We start from the raw sequence: 5,044 nt of genomic DNA, 5'->3' as shown, positions 1-5,044 counted from the left end.
TTGCCACGTTTTTAAAGCGTACCGAAAGGTGTAAAAAAGTGTGCCAATAGCTTTTCGCCACGCTTTTTGAGCTACCGGCACGCTTTTAAAAGGGTCACATCTGCCAGCATGCCGGTTGATCTATCGGCACGCTTTTCTTGATCTATTGGTACGCTTTACTTTTTGCCACGCTTTTATCTATTGGCACGCTTAAAAGCGTAGCTGTATGTATAACCTTGTAGTCACGTTTTTAAAGCGTGCCAAAAGATGGATATACAGTCACGCTTTTAAAACATGCCCAAAGATGGATATACAGCCACGCTTTTAAAGCGTGCCAAAAATTAAAAACTTGTCGTTGCACTTCAAAAGCGTGGCCTAATCCTTTTTCAAATAAAAAATAAGAAAAATAAGAAAAATAGAGATACTAATAAATTAATCTTTCAAATAAAATATAATACTAAAAAATTACTCTTCCATTGATTTATATGAATTATGTACATGATAAAACATGAATAAAACGTTTAAAAAAAATAAATTCAAATTTCAAAATAAACATTTAAAAAAATTACAATTCTATGTTATAAAAAATCTAATCTAATTCCTAAATAACATCCAGACTAATTTGTAGCACACGAATGTTTGCAGGCAACTCTTGTATAGCTATTAGAGGTGGAGAAGCTGTTGGGCAACCTGTATGCATGAGAACTTTACAACAAAGTGCAAAATCAGTACTAATTTCAACCATGTCAAATTTGTCACTTAATAATTAAAACTAGTAGTCCCCTTTTTATAATAACTAATGTATATTCCCGTATCCTGTATGGGATAATACATAAAATTATATAAAAAATTTCATCAAACTATAAAGGAAACAACAAAAATAGCTCATGTATACAAAGGGATAGATGACTATAAAGATTTTCTTTTTATTTTTACTTTTTCTATAAGCAAAAAAGAGATTTAAAAGCATCACATAATCAAATGAATCTTAAGTTAATAAGAAAATTTCACTCAGAACATTAATATTCAATAGGACTGCTTGAGATCACCCTATAAAACTTGAATTTGCATTTTCTTTCTCCCCTTTCTAATAAAGGAGTTAGCAATCTATTCGAGTTTAACCAATGAATAGTGCTTCTGATGAGACTGGTATAGAGGGAAAGTGATGAAAGTGGTGTCACTGTGTTATTGAACTGATCTTGGTCAATGTGGCTCAAACTCTCCAAGTGCTAACTGTTCCCTAATTTAGAAGGATTTTCCAACTCTCCGAGAGCTAACTGTACTCAACCAACTGAACAATCTCTAAGGCTCTAACTACTCTTATAGCAGATATTTATTCCCCCAATGCATTCCTGACTACCCGTCCCTAGTTTATTAAATTATTGCTGGATTTATAACTTGGGTTGTTGGCCCATCATCCCTCGCTCTTCTCCTCATATAGACTTTCAAATAAGGGCCTGTCACTTATCAACATCTCATGCTGCCCAGTGCATGGTGAACAGACGAGAAATTATGAAATGTCTTGAATAGATTTAAAAAAGTGCCAAAAAAAAAGTTTGAACTCTGCATCCAGTTAGGAAACACACAGAATTTTAAAGTAGATTATGGTATACAGAGTTTAGCAATTCCTTGTTTGAATCCTTAACATTTAATAAAGCTTGAGACTGAAGCGCTATATCTTGGACAGAGATAGGCTCAGACCTATCACCCTTTGTTGCAACAGCTCACAATCAAGATGATGAATCAAGTAGTTAGGAAGCCAAACAAATCTTAAAAGCAATCAACCAACACAAACTCAAACATTCTTAGGCATAAAGCAATGTTAGTTGCTTGTAGATATACACAAACAGCAGGTGTGGATTTTGATAAGGTTTTCTCACCTATTATCAAACCTGTAACTATTAGAATAATCTTAATCATAGCTTTATCAAAAGGTTGGGCAGTGAAGCAGTATAATTTTCATGATGCTTTTCTAAATGGAAATCTAACCAAGACTATTTACATGTCTCAACTCCCTAGTTTTGTTTACTCAAATTCAAACCTTGTTTGCAAACTAAACAAGGCAATATATGGTTTGAAATAAGCTCTTAGAGCTTGGTATCTAACCATTACTGCCACCTTACAATCTTTTGGATTTAAGAGTACAAAATCAAATCCTTTCCTCTTCATGCATTTTACAACTACTTCAATTATTTATATATTTATTTATGTTGTTTGCAGAGTTTAAAGCATTGGCAGTGGTGTTTGCAGAACTAATCCAAATTTAAAACTTGTTAATTGAGCTCAAGCAACCATGTCTCACTACTCCTACAGTGTTTTGTGACAATATGTTTTCAGTTCTATTATCTTATATCCCAAAACTCCATAATAGAACCAAACACTTCAAATTAGACTTGTACTTTGTAAGATGATGAATCAAGTAATTAAAAAGCCAAACAAATCTTAAAAGCAATCAACCAACACAAACTAAACATACCGAAGATGCAGCTTTATTTTCGTGTTTTGTAACACCATTAGCAGTTGATTTCCCAGCCTTTGAACACCTTTTGACGCACCCACTGAAACTGCCTTAGCAGACTCAAATGATTATAAGCACAAATATTGCATGGGAAAGAAAATAAACATAAGAATACTCATGTTAATCATTAACCCTGAGAAACAAAGTGGATTAAGAATGAGCTATGATACAAAACCCTACCTTGAAGGCCTCCATATGGTTTCAACTTCTCAAGAACTAAAGCTAGAACTGGTCCATGAATGTCCAAAACTTACTGTCATTTCAGCAGAGGCTGGCTTTAGAAGTTGTGCAGCTTCAGCAAAACTGCTTTGCACAGAAATTTGCCTAGATAAGGAACCTACAATAGTAGCATACTCAGAGGATAGACACAAGACAGAAGAATCACTTAAAAAAAGATTGAAACAGACCATTTTATCAAATTGAACTCCTCCCAAGTCAAATTGAAGTGTATTCTTACAAATGTTTGAGAGTGGAATTACTTTCTTGACCTCCAAGCCTCTGAACAACATGGACAAAGGAGAGATGAAGATTAGGAGTCCAACAAAGCCTTGGCATCTTTGATCTCACATATTGCCTCACACCACTCCCTTTCTTCCCTTCTCTTGATGCTGTGCTGCTGCTACTTGGGTTTGTTAAATTCCCTTCTTCATTGTTATCCTCCTCCTCCTCCTTTGCTTCATTATTATTCTCTTCTTCCAATTCCTCATCATCATCATAGCCGCTCCTTCATTTATGTCAAATGAATTTTTCTCACCCTCATTATCATTACTACTCTTGCCCCATTTCCTTCATTATTCTCTTGATGAATCTCAAATCCCTTTGACATATTTATTTATTTTAGCAGATGCGATGCTCAGTATAAATACTACAATAATTTCTTGAATTCCTCCTTTACAAATTACCTCTTGAAACCAAAACAAGGATGCAAACATTTAAATATACACACAACTAATAACAAATACTTAAACAAGAACATACAGGCTGTAGTAGTGACCACTCTCTATCTATATATACAGTAGTAATTAATTACTAGCTAGCCTTTAAAACCTATATTCACTGAAGCAATTAAGCTGCCTACTTCGCTATCTGATCTTTAATATACCTTAGCTTGAAGAGCGCTGTGAAAAAAATACAAGAATAAGTTATTCCAAAATGTCTGCCTGAACAAAGTTCAAAAGAATAAAAAGAACAATCAGAACCCATAGGAAGCTTATCTTCTTCCATTATATAACATGATGGAAGAAAAAATACAATCAAATATCTCATAGTTTTTCAGTCATAGAAATATAAGGGATAAAGCTGACCTTCCCAGGGTGATTATACAAAGACGAAAGATCAGAGAAAAGAGATGGAACTCCCTGGAGAAAATACAAAAGAAAGAAATCACAATCAACTTCGAAAAGCCTGAACGAGGCATAATTTGAAGCTAATAAGAAACTTGAATACCTAAGTTAGGAGAGGCCTAATGTAATTATCTGCTGCTGCTCTAAATTTGTCACCTTGCAAAAAATCTAGAGGTATTCTCTGCCAAACGAGATTCAGCAAACAACGAACTCAAAGAATGAGCACCACATATCAGTAGCTGAGCACTACCACAGCTGCAGCAGAACAGAACCAAATGTCAAGAAGTTTAGGAAAAAAAACCCTAAACCACGGATCATATTAGAACAAAAAATAGAAATTTAGAAAAATAAAAAAATGAAGAACCAAGAAAATCAAATTCAAAATCAAATAATCAGATCAAGGAAAAAATTGACCAAATACTTTACCACGGCACTGCGAACGTTGAACATGGCTGACGAAGGTGCGATGAGTGAGGGAGAGGGAGACGGCGACGCGACGATTTCAGAGAGGGAGACGGCAACGCGACGGGTGCTGAACCACGGAGGGAGGATCGGCGATTGAGGGTTTGCGAAATAGAGTGAGAAACGATTGAGGTTCCGAATCCAACGAGAGTTTACGAGACAGAGACCACTGAGGGAGTAGGAGGGCACGCTACGTGCGAGAGATCGTTGATGGTGCGGGGTTCGGTGCGACAGAGAGAGGGCTGGGTGTGAGGGTTAGATGAACATGACGACGAGCTGTGTGGTGCAACGGCCTTGGCGATGGGCAGTGATGAACTTAGTGCGATGGCTTGCTGGGTGCGACGGCTTGCTTTTAGGTTATCTTCTAGGTTAAAAATTAATTTGGAAAGAAAAGTGAAGTGTATGAGCAGTTATAACTTCTATAGGTTAAAAGTTAACTTAGAAAAAAGTGAAGTGTGTAAAAAAGAGGGTGGCACTCTATTGGTAAGCTTTTGTAGGGTGCCTATTTAAACACAGTATATTGGCACGCTTTAAAAATGTGACTGTTAGAAAAAAATTAGTCACTCTTTTAAAGCGTGCCGATTTCTCTCTATGGGTACGCTTTTCAAGCGTGGCAATAAGAAAGCGTGGCCAAATTTCAAATAAGTGGCACCCTCATAAAAGCGTGCCAATTTCTCTCTATGGCCACGCTTTTCAAGCGTGGCAAAAAAAAGCGTGGTAAAATCACAAATTAGTAGCCACT

At 36.1% G+C, this 5,044-nt stretch overlaps 1 long non-coding RNA gene across 6 annotated transcripts; it reads right to left on the bottom strand.

The window, feature by feature from the left end:
• Positions 1-422: 422 nt before the first annotated feature.
• Positions 423-4,683, bottom strand: LOC130966349 (uncharacterized). 6 transcript variants are annotated; one of them, XR_009081260.1, is made up of 6 exons: positions 4,267-4,683; positions 3,944-4,095; positions 3,802-3,855; positions 2,905-3,615; positions 2,456-2,834; positions 423-684 (listed from the first exon to the last, which is right to left on the bottom strand). It is a non-coding gene; the product is annotated as an uncharacterized LOC130966349 (long non-coding RNA). The 6 variants fall into 6 exon arrangements; XR_009081258.1 differs by having other exon boundaries at positions 2,456-2,800; XR_009081261.1 differs by having other exon boundaries at positions 2,977-3,615.
• Between the last annotated feature and the right edge of the window lie 361 nt (positions 4,684-5,044).

The sequence above is a fragment of the Arachis stenosperma genome, chromosome 3 (genome assembly GCF_014773155.1).
Source record: "Arachis stenosperma cultivar V10309 chromosome 3, arast.V10309.gnm1.PFL2, whole genome shotgun sequence".
NCBI classification, from domain to species: domain Eukaryota; kingdom Viridiplantae; phylum Streptophyta; class Magnoliopsida; order Fabales; family Fabaceae; genus Arachis; species Arachis stenosperma.
This window is presented reverse-complemented; position numbering and strand designations above follow the sequence as displayed.